Source organism: Uloborus diversus, unplaced genomic scaffold (genome assembly GCF_026930045.1).
Source record: "Uloborus diversus isolate 005 unplaced genomic scaffold, Udiv.v.3.1 scaffold_12, whole genome shotgun sequence".
In the NCBI taxonomy this organism is placed as follows: Eukaryota; Metazoa; Arthropoda; class Arachnida; order Araneae; family Uloboridae; genus Uloborus; species Uloborus diversus.
In genome coordinates, this window is record NW_026557876.1 from 10,467,199 (window position 1) to 10,484,263 (window position 17,065).

The window sequence follows — 17,065 nt, forward strand, 5'->3', positions numbered from 1 at the left end:
ACTTTTTATTGATTTATTTAATGAAGAAAGAAGTGCCTAAATTTCAGCTAAGACTAAAAAAATTCGAGCTAAAAACGCAAATAACTCCAGCCATAATAAAGTTCGAGCATTGAAACAAATTGCGTAGAACGCGGAAAATACTACCCTTTCTAACGATATGTAATATTACTATTTGCGAGTAAATTTTCACCCCCATATTCGGGAATTTATGTGAAAATTGGAAGTAAATTGGAATAAAAAAAGAACTATTCATGGAGTTGTTTTCGAACTGTTCTGCAAACCTTCCCAGGACTCAAAGGAACAAACTGTGAAAATTTCAGCGCAATCGGCCCGGTAGTTCTCGAGTTTTGCGAGTTCAAACAAACAGACGCTTTTTGGGGACTTCATTTTATACTATGTAGAGATTGAAAAGGTTGTCGACATTTAAAATACAGCTAAAGTTTTCTTAGTGTTATTTTTTCTGCTTTATTAGTTTTTAAACTGTTATTTTTCTTTTGGGCTTAATCAGTTGCTCAAATGCAGTTTTTAATTAACCGTTAAGTTTTAAACCATTACTATAGAATCAGTGGCGCACGCAGAAATTTTTTAAACAGGGAGTGGTGAGTTGAAATTCGACCATTTTTGCATCACACCCGACATCAAGCATATTCATTTAATTTCATCAATTGTCGGGAACAAAAAACATAAGGAAAAATTACTGTACATTCACTAATTTAAAAAAAAACTAATTATTAATAGAAAATACTTAAATCACCAGAAAGCGCAAGAATTTATGTATATACACTTTGTTTTCATAATTCAAAAATGAAAAAAAAGGCAAATCACTTTCGGAAGAATCAGAACCTTCCAAAATATTTTGTATTGTGTGAAAATCTTCACGTACATTTTTTACGAAAGACAACAATGTGACTTGTTTTGCTTCCTCGATTTCGGTCAGTCGTTTTTACAATATGTGATTTTAAAATCATGACTTTACAGCTAAAAATCAAAATGGAGCTACTCTGTATTAATAGAATACGCTCGCTACGTACTCGTGTACTATCGTGCAATACAAGTATTGAACGAATTTTTGACTTTGGTTGTCACGTGGGTTAATGGCTTATCAGTGCACGTTATGAGATGACAACTATACAAATAGGACTATAATCAATCGAAAAAAATTGAGGGTGATAGGTGGACCGAAACCCCTGGACCCCCCTCCCTTTTTGCGAAACATAAATCATCGCACTGCGATTCCAGTATGTTCCTATTTAGACAGTACAGCTGTTTCGAGGTGAAAGATAATTTTTTCAGGAGTTGAAATGAATCTTCGGAGCTCATAATGTTGTTAACAATTTCATAACATACGAGTCAGTTCAAAATATAAAAATCAATACAGAAAAGCTGTTTTGAGGTGCAAGCCAGTTTTTTTCTAGGGGTTGAAATGAATTTTCTAAATTCAAAATTCTGACAAGTATTTAAAAAGTGCTGTTAAAAGGGTAGATCTTTCTCCCCCTCTCTCTTTATTTTATTATATTATCATTGTTATTATTATTATAAGGCCCGCGGAGCAAGAATTGAAACAAAATTTCTGGCTGTTAAATTTTTCATTATAACAATTTAGTCGAGCAATAACACGCGTTGCCAAAAAACACAGATACTGGCAAACTGATTACTCATAGAATAACAAGTAAATCCTTTACCACAAATTACACTTGCAGATTATTGCTATTTATATTACTATTTATGTAATAGATTGCAGTTATTTTCAACACTCAATAAGATGCAAGTATGATTAATGTGTTGAACTCAAAATCACTGCCAAAATTATCCTTATCAAGTTTCTAGTAATCTAATGGTGGATGTAAAAATTATGACCGATTATCGAATAGTTGATGTGAAGATTATAACTGATTATCGAATAGTTGATATAAAGTTTATAACCGATTATCGAATAGTTGATGCAAAGATTATAACTGACTATAGAATAGTTGTAGATTATGACCGATTATCGAATAGCTGGTGTAAAGATTATGACCGATGATGTAAATAAGCAAATAACGGAAAATTGCGCAAAAAAAAAGACTTAAAATTTTCTGATAAACCGAAAAATAAGGAAAAAACTCGCAAAAGTATTTTACAGCCAAGACTTACTGACTAACCCATTTCGAAGAACACGATAACCAAAAAAAAAATGAAAACTCCCACTTGATAAATAGGACTTCAGCTCTGACTCATAAAAACAACTTCTGAGCCAAAATTATCCTTATCAAGTTTCTAGTAGTCTAATGGTGGATGTAAAAATTATGACCGATTCTCGAATAGTTGATGTGATGATTATAATCGATTATCGAATAGTTGATATAAAGATTATAACCGATTATCGAATAGTTGATGCAAAGATTATAACTGATTATAGAATAGTTGAAGATTATGACCGATTATTGAACAGCTGATGTAAATATTATGACCGATTAATTGAATAGTTGATGTAAAGATTGACCGATGATGTAAATAAGCAAATGACGGAAAACTGAACGTAAAAAAATAAAAAAGACTTAAAATTTTCTGAAAAACGGAAAAATAAGGGGAAAAACCCGAAAGAAAATCCGTTTTACAGTCAAGAGTTACTGACTAACCTATTTCGAAGAACACGATTACCAAAAAAAATTGAAAACTCCCACTTGATAAATAGGGCTTCAGCTCTGACTCATAAAAACAACTTCGGAGCCAAAATTATCCTTATCAAGTTTCTAGTAATCTAATGGTGGATGTAAAAATTACGCCCGATTATCGAATAGTTGATATAAAGATTAGAACCGATTATCGAATATTTGATGTAAAGATTACGACCGATTATCGAATAGTTGATATAAAGATTACGACCGATTATCGAATAGTTGATATAAAGATTATAACCGATTATCGAATAGTTGATGCAAAGTTTGTAACTGATTGTCGAATAGTTGATGTAAAGATTACGATCGATTATGGAAAAGCTGATGTAAAGATTATGACGAATTATCGAATAGTTGATGTAAAGATTATGAGCAATGATGTGAATAAGCAAATGACGGAAAATTGCCTTAAAAAAAAGACTTAAAACTTTCTGAAAAACCGAAAAATAAGGGGGGAAACCCGAAAGAAAATGCGTTTTACAGTCAAGATGTTACTGACTAACCCATTTCGAAGAACACGATAACCAAAAGAAATTGAAAACTCCCACTTGATAAATAGGGCTTCAGCTCTGACTCATAAAAACAACTTCTGAGCCAAAATTATCCTTATCAAGTTTCTAGTAGTCTAATGGTGGATGAAAAAATTATGACCGATTATCGAATAGTTGATGTAAAGATTATAACCGATTGTCGAATAGTTGATGCAAAGATTATAACTGATTATCGAAAAGTTGAAGATTATGACCGATGATGTAAATAAGCAAATAACGGAAAATTGCGCAAAAAAAAGACTTAAAATTTTCTGATAAACCGAAAAATAAGGAAAAAACTCGCAAAAGTGTTTTACAGCCAAGACTTACTAACTAACCCATTTCGAAGAACACGATAACCAAAAAAAAATTTGAAAACCCCCACTTGATAAATAGGGCTTCAGCTCTGACTCATAAAAACAACTTCGGAGCCAAAATTATCCTTATCAAGTGACAAGAAGAGGAAGGGTGTTCTATTCTTGCCGCCAGTTTCTTTTTAAGCATTCCTCCAATCTACCCCCGCTTAAGAAGAATCCGTGAACTTTAAATAACTGGGGAGACGCGATTTTTGCGAGTCGTAGACTGCCAGATCGTTTGACATAAAGTTGGCTATTGTTTTAATTTCTATTTGTCGTCTGATAGTTTCTTCGCGCGCGAACTGTTCTCTGAGCCACATGAGGGGGAGTGATGTCACTCGAAGAAAAAAGAACGATAGAAGTTTATTTTCGTACTATTTTCAACAAAGGAGACTCTTATAAATATCCGGAGTTGGCTTCAATGATTATGTAATTGATTGTTATATTCCTCATGTGTATAAACAGAGATGCCAACACCTTCGAAAAACCCGTAGTTTCTATGAACTAAAGCCTTAAACTACGACGCTACAAAAACGTGTCTAAAACCTACGAGTTTCTTCCTTTTTTTTTTTTTTTTTTTTTTTTTTGAGCAATCATGATTGCTTATTGTCCTCACTTGACCGTGTTTGGCGTCCGGTTCCTTTTTCAGCTTGGACTAGGGGCCTCTGCAGCGCCACCGGCCTCTGCAGGCGCGGCTCCTCCGGTACCGAGCTATCCTCTTCTCCTGGTCGGAATCGTCCATGTCCTACACACACGCACGCTCACACACAAGACTTCACACACATACACTCACACACGCCTACGTGCATACACACATGTCTACGCATACACACAAGCCTACACACACACACACACACAACTATGCACACGTAACCGCCCAGGAGGAGGGACAGGCTTGGGGGGAGCCGTTTCTAGAAACAATAACTCCAATGAGTAGGGTCCTGTCGCAGTTCGTGATTGCGAAAAACATAATTTGAATTCAAAATTTCAGATTTCAAATTAATTTTTTTTCCCTTTTTTGTTATCGCAGGAAAATTTTCAATCATTACAGATAATGTCCATGTTATAATCATTTAGATAATATTTCCTTTCCTGATAAAATTCTTAATGTCTGTTTAAAAATAAGCAAAAGAAATTTACCACAGTTTTTATCTGAAAAAAACATCCTAATTTGTAATGTTAGTACGTTTTTTAGAGTAAAGTGTTACTTGCACTGCTGTTAATTTAAACGTAAATTATTCATTGCGTCTGTTTCATTCGTAATTAAATTTTCCGTTCCCCCCCCCCCCTCCCAAAATAAAACTCTACTAATTTAGTTTCATAGAAGTTGGCAGCTCTGTGTATAATAGCGAATGATCGAGTAACGCTGACGTCATCAGTAATGAAACTCGCTCCACGCCATGATAATTTGATACTATTTTTTGGTAATGTTTAAAATGCGGGGAAAGGCTTTATTGTGGCAAGGCTGAACTGGATCCGGTCACTTAACTGTTTTACTGGTAAGACTATCATTTTAGCGGAATGAAGGAACGAAAAAATGGTCAACAATGAACGCTATCTACTGGAGTTTAGGGTTAATTCACTGGAGTTACGAGTTAAAAAATTTCAACTATCAAAGTATCATCCGACGGGCAATGGCTTCGTTAAAATGTAGAAGCAATTTTTACCCGTCATACCTTGACGGCAGATGTTCTAGTCCTTAATAATTACTTACCTTAGTTAGAGAACTAACAGCTTGGCGGTGTCACTTCGGATCTTCGTATGTGTATGTTGGGGGGGGGGGGGGGAATCTGAATAAATACATCGTACTAGTGACACTATCGATTTTTTACAACCATATACGTAGTTAATAATCTTTATATTTCTGTACTCCAATCGCTAAACTAAGTCCAAAAATGACGATGTTTAGCTAATTACTGCATGGTATGTAGAATCCAACTTCGCATTGAACCCTAACAACGGAATTCTACCACACCAAAATTCCTTTAAAATCATTTATCAGTGTTACAAGAAAGCTAGTTCCTACCTTTGTATCCACCAGGCAAACGTTTTTTATGCTGTCCTGCACAGTAGTGGTTAATGTGACTTACGTTAGTCTTGTTTTGAGCTACAGATTTTTGCAACTTTAGTTACATATTTGCGTTTTTGGTACGTCACAACATATAAAATAACGACTACAAGAAAGAATGAAGTTATCTTTTCACAATCTTTGTAACACAAACTCCTGAAAAAATGAACGCTTCAGAGGAAAAACAAGTTATGTGAAGCAAAGCACGTAACGTACCTGTGATTTATTTTTAATGACTTAAGATTTCGACGAAACATCCCCCCCCCTTTCCTCTCTTTCTTTGCCAGCCACTTTTCTTCTTTGCATAATTACAAAATTTTGACCAATCATTGGAAAAATTCATTAGTTTCTAAGGATTTAAAAAGAAATTTTTTATCTTTAAAACTTCAATTCTTTTCCTTCAAAGGACGTTTTTGGCTCTACTTTTAGAAAATGATAATGGTACTTCAGGGAAAGTTTAATAAACAGTTTCTGTATTTTTAGCGATCATAAAAAACACTCAAAGTATTATTTAAATAAATTAAAAATAACAGTTACAAAAAATTAGGTATTTTTAAAAAATCACTGCAATTTTGATTGAACCAGAAAAAAAATCTAAATGTTTAAAACCACTCTGTTTTTGGCTGTTCTATGATATTTGTGTTTGAATATACTCTAATTGAAACAGACTCGGACAGTGAAATATTTACTGTCTTGGATCAACAATATTGCTCAATATTGACTGACATCTTATTGACATCTACCGTTCAGTAGTCAAAGTTTACACTTGTTAGCGATACAACTGGATTAGTGGCGTTTGGTTGTTCTGTGATATTTGTGTTCGAATATACTCTAATTGAAACAGACTCGGACACTGAAATATTTACTGTCTGGGATCAACAATATTGCTCAATATTGACTGAAGAATCGTAACGTCATAAGTCAAGTGTCACTTAATTCCAAGCAAAACAATATCTTAAATGTTCAATGATAGCTTAATTCCTCATTTTTAACCCCCGACACAGAAAGGAACGGGATTATAAGTTTGACGTGTCTGTGTACCTGTGTGTCTGTCTGTGGCACTCTAGTGCCTAAACGGATGGACAGACTTCGAAAAAAAAAATGTTCGAAAGGAGAGTTGATCGAGATTGTTTTTAGCTAAATTGCGTCTTCGGATGACATTAATTAACGAAGATATTAATTAAAAACCTCTAAAAGGTTTTTCGCATTTTTTCCAGTGAAAACATAGTTAACATTTTTTAAATTTAATACTGAAATAAAGAGATTTTTTTCCCTCGTCTAATAGAGTGTGTTTGGAACTTCCAACTTTCTTAGAATTCGATTTATAACGTTTTTTTAAAGCGGATTTTAATAACGGCTAAGCCTTTATTCACGCGATTGATAACCGAATTCATTGTTGGCCGTCAAGGAAATGGAAAAAGCAATGTTTTAAAATTTTAATCTGTTGCCAGTTTCTATTTAATAGAAAATAAAAAAGTTGACATTGATTTTTAGTAATATAAGGCTTTTAAAAGGATTTTCAATTTTTCCTTTTGATTCTCCAGTTGCGACTCAGTCGGGGTTTTTTGAGCAATCACGATTGCTTATTGTTCTCACTTGACTGTTTTTGATGTTACGCTGATTTTATTTTCCCGCCAGCATCCTCTGCCAGTACGACCGTCGCGTCGACCGGTCTCACGATGCTGCTCTTCTTGCGAAAACAGTCTCCAGGTTGCGGCCATATCCTATACACACACACGCCTACACACTCATGCCTGCGCACAGACACAAACACACGCTCCTACACAAACACATACACATACACACACTCATGCCTGCACACAGACACAAACACATATGCCTATATACACACACACGAACGCCTACACACACACACACACACGCGCGCGTACACACACAGCACTGCATACACAACACGCACACACACACACACGCGCATTCATTATCACACACGCTCGTAATTGCGAAAAACATAACTTGAATTCAAGATGCCAAAAATTCAAATTAATATAATTTTTTTTAAATTTTTAATTTTATCGTTGTTATTATTCCTTTGTCTTGAGCTGACAGAAAGTTTAATTTTCATGTTCAAATAACTCGTTAAGTGGTGAGATTGTTGACGCATCTGATATCCTATAAATGAAACTGAACTCTTTATGCCTCAAACGATTGCTTGGATTCAGAATGGTCAGTTGCCGCCCACACACTAAACCACTTGTTAATATGTCGGTCATCGGCGACTGACCTTGTCCTTGACTAAGATCGAATAGAGATCCCAGTGATGCATTTTTTTTTCTTTCAGTCATTGGTTAGTGATATTTTTCTTTCAGTCATTCATCAGTGATGATGTTTTTTATTCAGTCATTGGTCAGTGACGAGGTTTTGCTTTCAGTCACTGGTTAATGGTATTGTTTTTCGTTCTTTCAGTCATTGGTTAGTGATATTTTTCTTTCCGTCATTCATCAGTGATGATGTTTTTTATTCAGTCACTGGTTAGTGATATTATTTTTCTTTCTCTCGTTGCTCACTGATAACAATTTATGTTCGAACCGCAACAGTCGTTAATGGCTATTAGCATTAGATGTTACGAACGATTTTAATGATTATGAACTGTACTTAGTAAGTGGTGAATGTTACGATAAAAATATTTTGGATGCATACATTACAAAATAAATCAAATTACGAAAATACAAAATTATTTAAGTTTAATGTTTTCCAATAACAAAAGGCGATTGGATTTTTTGTTTTTAAAACAATCAGGAAAAACACAAGTTGATTCTGAGCAACCGTGGTAAATAGAGGGTTAAATAATGCATTGATAACTTGTATCAAATGATATATCGCAATGAATAACAAATAACTGGCTAGTTTAAGAGGCATCATTTTTCGGCAAGCGATACATTCAATTCTAGCCACGATTCTTATCAGTACTAAATAGAAAACTTTCTGTCAGAGCAACGATCAGAAGGATAAAACAACACTAGATTTCAGGCCCGATATTTCAACCGAGTTGTTCATCCTCAGTGTACTAAATTTAAAACTTTTCATCAAAGCAAAGGTCTGAAGGAAAAAGCAGCACTAAATTTCAGACCCGATATTTCAGCTGAGTTCATTATCAGAACTGAACAGAAAACTTTTCGCCCAGTAACGGCCCGAAGCAAAAAACAATACTAGATTTCAGGCCCGATATTTCAACTGAGTTGTTCATCCTCAGCGTACTAAATTTAAAACTTTTCGTCAAAACAACGGTCTGAAGGAGAAATCAACACTAAATTTCAGACCCGATATTTCAGCTGAGTTCATTATCAGAACTGAACAGAAAACCTTCTGCCAAAGCAACGGAATGAAGGAAAAAACTACACAAGATTTGAGACCCGATATTTCAACTGGTTTATCATCAGTGTACTAACTGGAAAACTTTTCGCCAAGCAACGGCCCGAAGGAAAAAGCAACACTAAATTTCGGACCCGATATTTTAGCTGAAATTCATTGTCAGAACTGAATAGAAAACTTTCTGCAAAAGCAACGGAACGAAGGAAAAAACGCTAAATATCAGATCCGGTGTTTTAACTAAGTTCATTATCAGTGTACTGCTCAATAGAAACTTTCCGAAAAAGCAATAGTCTGAAGGAAAAAACAACACTAGGTTTTAGACCCGGTATTTTAACCGAGGTCATTATCAGTACTAAACGGAAAACTTTCCACTGAAACACCAAATGGGAAGAAAATACAACATAAAATTTCGGGCCTAAGATGAAATATATTCCAAGTTCATTATTAGTACTAGCTGCGACTCCCGACTTTGCTTGGTCCACTTCGAAAATAAAAGTTATGTCAAGTGAGGCGTGTTCAACAATCAGGCTTGAACAAAAAGAAAAAGAAAAGAAAAAAATCAGTACAATTTTCTTTCCTTATTACAGGAAAAGTCTTTAAAACAAAACCAGAATTTTATTTATTCATATTCAAGAAAAAAAATGGCAACAGATCTCTCGTCTCAATGATTTTCTTCACGCTATAAATTTTATTAACAGCATTGTTGCGGAAAGTTGAGATGAAGCACTGAATAATAATTTGAATGGAGGAAAGCCTTCGAAAAATAGAGATTTTATGTCGAAATCTAAGTGTCATAATTAATAGTTTTTAATTGATATCTCCGTTAATTATAATCGAAGGATTATGTAAATTAGCCAAACATAAAGACGGGAAGATTACGAATCCATCGATACCTGGTTTGATGGTCAGTTCATTGGCATTCGGGAGAAGTAATTTGGACATACATACATAGTTACATACATAGGTACATACGCTCAGTTTTTAATTATTGATAAGATAGAATAGTAAACTCTCCATCCAAATACTGATTTGGAGAGAAAAAAACATGGCTAACATTCAGGCCCGGTTTGATGAAAGAAGTTGATGAAACTAAGATTCTAGTTTCAAACTAAAATTCTATCGTGTGCTTCATCGTCCGCAAGAGTACGAGTATGCATTAAAAGTATTATGCTATACACTAATAATAACACTTAACTTAGTTGTCATCCACCTTTGTTTGCATTCTAACTATAAAGAGCACGGATCAAAAACTATGTTTTGCATTCAATAACTTAACATAATCTTTCACAGTACATTATGAAATAGTGTAGCCGTTTCGTAATGTATCGCAAAAAATTATAGCCTGATAGTTAAAAAGTAAGTGTACTGAAAAAGAAATAGAGTATACAAATAGTTGTGTCAAATATTAAGGATATAGTTGCGTTAAGTATTTGACACGAGTCTCAAATAGTTAAAAAGAATGTTTACCAAAAAAGTAGTTAAGTATACAAATAGTTGTGTTAAGTATTAAGGATATAATTGTGTTAAGTGCTAAGGATATAAGTGTGTTAAGTATCAAGGATATAAGTGTGTTAAGTATTAAGGATATAAGTGTGTTAAATATTCGGGATGCAAGTGTGTTAAGTATTAAGGATATAAGTGTGTTAAGTATTAAGGATATAAGTGTGTTAAATATTCGGGATGCAAGTGTGTTAAGTATTAAGGATATAAGAGTGTTAAGTATCATGTTGGGAACATTGTTAAGTATCTTACATATGTTCAAGTACAACAAACTACTTGAAAAACAACGAGATAGTGCCGCAGCTTCGTAATATGTTGAAAGAAATATCGTTTGATAGTGAACAAGAAGTTCCGTCTAGAACTAGACGAGCCTACTTTCCCGTATACCCATACTACTTTCTAGTACCTGATCAATATTCTCAAAAATAGCTAAAATCGCAAATTTTTTCAAACATTTTTTTTAAATATTTTAAGCTGATTTCTAGGAATAAAATATTCCTTACTTTTCTTCAAAAAAAACGAACAAATAAAATAGCAGCACCTTTTAAACAAAGCAGCTAATACACTTCTTTCCATTAAAAAAATTTTTTTAACAGCTTTCAAAACGAAAAAATAATAATAAGTTCATTAAAATAAATACATCATATAAAAAAAATCGTTTCTTTTTCCCCTGTTGCCGAAAATAATTTTTTAAACGAATTAATGCACTTACCAAAATAAAAAAAAAAAAAACAATAAAATGTCAACTTAAAGAAATAATTTTCATTGTCAAAAAAAAAAAAAAATCGTCTGCGCATATTTTACGAGTTTATTCACCGAAAACTAAATACCTAAATTAAAACTTTAGCGTGAAAATAAAAACAAATCATATCAACAATAATTATTTCACAGTTAAAACCACAGCAGCGGAGTCGGAGTCGGAGTCAATCTCATTTTGGGATAAAAGAGTCGGAGTCAAATATCCAAGAATCGGAGTCAGTTATTTGTCCTCCGTGTATAAATGTTTGCCAAAGCTACGAAGTCAGAGTCGAAGTCGGGGAGTCGGAGTCCGATTAATTGTCGGGAACAGGAGTCAGAGTCAGTGTCAGGTCCCCCTAAATTCTCGGAGTCGGAGTCGGGAGTTGGTCGTCAAGAGCTATTTCCAACAAAGTTTGTTTGGAGTAAATCCGCCTTCAAGTACGGAATCTACATTGACTTTCAGTTTCCCCGTAGGCGCTAATGTTAAGGGATTTGAACTGTTCAAAATTGAACGGAAAATTGTTCAAATCAAAAAGATATCTTATATACAAGTTTTTTATCAAAAGCTTTTTCCTACAAAGTTTGTTTGAAGCAAATTCGTCTCACAGTTCGGAATTGCTTTGAATTTCCCCGTAGGCGCTAATGTTAGGTTTTTTTGAACTGTTCAAAATTGAACAAAAAATAGTTCAAATCAAAAAGTGAAATATGGGAATGAGGTGTCCTCGCCGAGATCTTTCGAACAAAAAAAAGTTTGTTCGAATCGGACTATTCATTCAAAAGTTATTAGGGGGGACAGACAGACAGACCGACAGACAGACCGACAGACAGACAGACAGACAGACCGACAGACAGACAGACAGACCGACAGACATTTTTCCCCATCTCAATACCCTACTTTCCAATTTTTAATTTTTCAATATTCATTTCATTATTTTATTTATTTTTGACTTTTTTTTGTTTTTCACGATATTTTTAAGATGCATTAAGCCTTCTTTCATGCTTTTTTCTTCTTTTTCTGACTTTTACTGGGAAAGTAGGCTAAAAAGTACAGTTGCTAAAAAGAAATAGTATATGTAGGAGAAAAGTATATGTAGTATGTTGCTACTGTATTTTTTTTTTCATTTGCCAAATTTTGCTTGTCATTTTATAACTATAGTTTGGCAATAAATACTTTTGTCTATTTGACTGTGAAACATGACTGCAAAAAACAAATTAAGAAAAGAAAGTTTAAGCTCTGCAATTACAAAATATTTTCCTTGTAATTATTTGAATTATGGTATGATCGCTATTCTTAAATAATAATTTTAAACATCCTTTTCTACTGCATGCTATTGTACTGCAAACAGGTGCCCCGGACACCGGACGTGTTAATAGTAAATGTATGAAATGACGTGTAACGTATGATGAAAAAAATATCGTGTAACAGTTAAAAATACTTTTATCTGTAAAAACACAAATTCAATAGAATCATTCTATTCCTACATTATTATTAACATATTAAAGATAATTCAACTGCTAAATAATTATTTATCTCTTTTTTCCTTTATCGTTAAGTCAAAACAAGGATTCTTGAGTTATAGACTTTTGGGTGTTGTAAAAAACGAAAAAAAAAAAAAAAAAAAACACTTTTAGTGATCAGATAAGAAATAAAGTCTTTTTTTTTCTTTTTCATCCCAATTCTTGTTATTCTACGATTATAAAGCGGTTTTCATTTCCCCTAATATTTTAGATCTTTCTTTTTTTTTTTTTTTTTTTTTTTTTTTTTTTTTTTTTTTTTTTGCATTAAATATTGCTGAATAATTTTTAGGCGCTAAACCATTTTTTTCTTATAGATCAAGAAACTACTCCTGAATCTAAATAATTTTTTGAGAAAAAAAATCCAAAATTTTGACGCTTTAAAAAGTTTGAATAGAAAAGAAAAGAATTGAATGAAGAAAAGTGGAAGTTTTCGAAGCAGAATATTTTTCAGCAAGTTATTTAATAACAATCTTAAATATAACTTCTCTATGAGGAGAACTTCCTTTAAAGTTATTATTTCCGCAAATGAGCGGTACATAAATTGAAGCAATTGTTCAAACAAATTTGTTGCCGCAAAACTATATTTGCTTTTCGAATAAAAAGCTTGTAAGAAAATAAATATAAATTCATTCCTTGCGTCTTTGCAAAAAATGATTTGATCCGAATAAATAAATTAATTTATCTATTCAAAACAAGGTACAGTGTTACATAAATACAAGGTACAGTGTAAATCATAAATAAATTTAAAAATACCGATTATAATGAAGTGGTAAGGAACAGCTAGCTCTAAAATTAGTAACAACTCCAAACTGTCTTAATGAAAAATTGTTTTCCCTAAAATAAATTAAAAATAAAATACATGAAAAATGTTGCTTAATCTTGTACTCGGGGGCATAGTAATTTTCTTTAAAATTAGTAATACGCAATAAAGGAGTTAGAGAACTTTAAAAAAACTAAAAGTAAACTAGTTTAGTGAAAATTATTGGTGAGTGTAGTAATAATTAGCTGAGAAATTCTCTACATTGCATCTTCAATGAAATGGATTTTTTGAAAACCTGTAGTAGACGACACCTAATGTTAATAGTGTTTTCAAACATTAATTAACTAATTTAATTCAATTTCGATTTTGCCGCTTCATTTTGTAATTCCGTCCCGTGCTTATGCATATTTATATTAATTCGAACTATTTAGTAAAATGGAGCTAAAATATTTTTAAAAAAAATCTTGTCGAGCGAAGTAGGAATTGACTTTATTTTACTTTTATACGACATGTTTTCTTGCTGAAAATTGACTAGATAGTGAATATATCAATAATAAATTCTTACTATTTAGTAAAATGGAACTAAAATAAAATTTTCTTTTGTTGACCTAAGTAACAATTGATTTTATTTTTTATATTACTTGATTTCTAGTTGAAAACAAGTTACAGAGCAATCATATCAATAATAAATGCCTGAAAAATTCAAGAAATTATCCACAAAATAGAAAACAACTCTCCTCACCTCTAATAGAGCTGCGGCGGAAAGAAAAAACCAATGAATTTCCTTTTCAAAGCTGGCGTAGCACTAACTGCGACTGTACCGTGTGGCTGGTGTGTGGGACACTGATTTCGAATCTCCCAGAAGTAAGGGGATTAGATAGAACGAATCCTTAGCGTTTTCTACCGCTTTGCACACGGCACACTTGCGCGCAAAAGGCAAGAGAGGCTAAATTGCTCTCAGAGACTTATATGGAGACGGGAGGGGGTGCAGACCACACCCCCCTGCACAGTTTTTCCGCGTTTTGAGCCTCTGAGATCACCCGCGCTTCTCGGATTTCGGAGCGGTGGTGGCGGTGAAAAAAGTGAGAGATACCCACGTTTTGAGGAAATTGTTTTTGTTGGGGGAAGCTTTACTGGGGTATCAGACGAAATTTTTCATTTTTTTTAGAAAAACCGATGTGCTTTCGTTAGCGTCTTCACATCCGAAGCCGTCGCTTGTCAACTTTTCATGACACACATCCTCAATAATTCCTGGTTAATCTCCAAAATGAACACACTGTCCACAAACTTAAGTTTTTGGGAGGGCAGAAATTCTCAATTTGCCCAATGGAACTCCAAGTTTTGCCGACTGATGATAATTTTGCCTAATGGAATTCCTAATTACGCCGACTGATGATAAGTTTGCCAACTGAAACTCCAAATTTTGCAGAATGATACACTAAGAAAAATGAAGTTTTCAAAAATGAGTACATTCGTGATTTCCAATTTTCTTGAAACCTTTTGTTTCAAATATGAGTACCCGTGTTTACAAATAGAGTGTGCTGAATTATTTCATACTCAAAAATGAGAGCATAACTCGGATAATGCTCAATTTTGACATTGTTACATATTCAAAAATGACACAAATACCTCAAAAGTGACACATGTTGATTTGAGTATTTGTTGAATGTTTCAAATTTAAATGCCACATAGTCGGAACCAATTTGACTCTGCGGTATGTTCAAATTTGAGTACTTTTTCGTCATTTTTGTTGTTTTCAGAGAGTAATAATTTTGCCGAATGGAACTCCAAAATTCGCTGACTGATGATAATTTTGCCGAATAGAACTCCACATTTCTCCGACTGATGATAATTTTGCCGTAGAACTCCAATTTTGCCGAACGATGATAATTTTGCTGAATGAAACTTTAACGAATAGAACTCCAAATTTCATCAACTGATGATAATTTTGCCGAATGTAACTCCTAATTTTGCCGACTGATGATAATTCTGCCGAATGAACTCCATATTTATGCCGACTAATGATGATTTCACCGAATGGATCTAGAAATATTTCCGACTGATGATAATTTCGCCGAACGATGATAATTTTACTGAATCGTCAGACAAAATTTCCGAATAAGGAAATTTTTAGAATGTCACAGTGACCCCCCCCCCCCCGCGTGAACTCCCAACTGGGCTTCACTGACACTTCTCTGCAGATATTGATTAAAGTCTCATATTCAGTAGAGATGAGTAGTTTAAAAAATTGAACGTTTAGTAATTTTTGTGTTCTAATAAAACCAATGCTTTTCGATTCGCATTTTCTCCAAGGCCGCAGTCGGGGAGTGGGAATAGAACTGATTTTGTGTAAAGAAACTTGGAGTAGGGGGGATTCGAAAGCTTCGAAATTCTAAGAGTCTGGGTCTGTCAGCGTCGGACGTTTTCCCTTCGACACGTCATTTCTATCAAGTCTTCGGATATTAGGGTAAACGAGTCGAAGTCGAGCATAGATCGAGGGCTCGAAAATTCTAGGAGTCAAAACCGGAATCGGTAATTTTCCTTCCGGCTCTTTTACCTTTGTTTTCTTCGCTAGAAATTTATACTCAGAAATCATTTTCATTCATCACTAGTGGTACCTGCACGGCTTTGCCCGTAGTAGAAAACTAAAAGGTCATTTGGTTCGCCTGCATATTTACAAATAATGGATGATGAATTTCTCGCCATTTGCTAGCCCACGTTGCGGTTCCACGTAATGATAATGTGTTAATTTACTCGTCCATGTAATGATAATTTGCTCGGTAAAACGTTCTTAAAATTGGAATAGAAAAAAAAACAAAATCGAATTTTCAAAAAATCGCTTCGAAGTGCACACCCTCATGCTACAAACTAATTATGTGCCAAATTTCATGAAAATTGGCTGAACCGTTTAGGCGCTATGCGCGTCACAGAGACATCCGCACAGAGATCCAGATATTCAGACAAACTTTGAGCTTTATCATTAGTAAAGATTTTATTTTTCAAAAGACAAAACGTGCTTTCGTTATCGTCTACTCATCTGAAGACCATCACTTGTCAACTTTTAATGACACACATCCGTAATAATTCCGTGGTTAATCTCCAAAATGAACACAACGATCACTCTGGATAGTAGGGTAGTGTGGGGCAAACTGAAATGTTTAAGATGACTGAGCTTTTTCAAAATTAAAAAATTGGAAATTTGTTTTGAAAATTGCAGTACATAAAGAAAGAACATTGTATTTTGTAATAAAACTTGCACTGAAACGTAATTTTTTATTTTTGGCAGTAAAATTGTTCTTTTAAAAAAAATAAAATTTTCACCCCTTTTTTTTCTTGGGGCACAATGAAAAATTAAATATTTTTCGAATGAAATATTTTTTATTCGATTGTGAAATATTACTTTTGAATAAACTAATGATCAAATAAAAGGATAATTAAATAACAATAAGTTCCGTCTAGAACTAAACGAGCCTACTTTGTCGTACACCAACATCGATTTTCTGGCATTAGGTAAAAAAAAATTTCAACAACTTTCTCAAGAGGTTAAAGTTTTATATTATGTCAAACACATCTTTTTTACACTTGAAACTGATTTCAAACAATTA

At 33.6% G+C, this 17,065-nt stretch overlaps 1 protein-coding gene across 1 annotated transcript in view; it reads right to left on the minus strand.

Moving 5' to 3' along the window:
- The window catches only part of LOC129232363 (muscle LIM protein 1-like), a 61,522-nt gene extending 47,148 nt beyond the window's left edge, over nt 1-14,374 (minus strand). The window contains exon 1 of the mRNA XM_054866515.1: nt 14,203-14,374. The gene's annotated coding sequence lies outside the window, so the exon portion shown is untranslated. The remainder of the gene's footprint in view (nt 1-14,202) is intronic.
- Between the last annotated feature and the right edge of the window lie 2,691 nt (nt 14,375-17,065).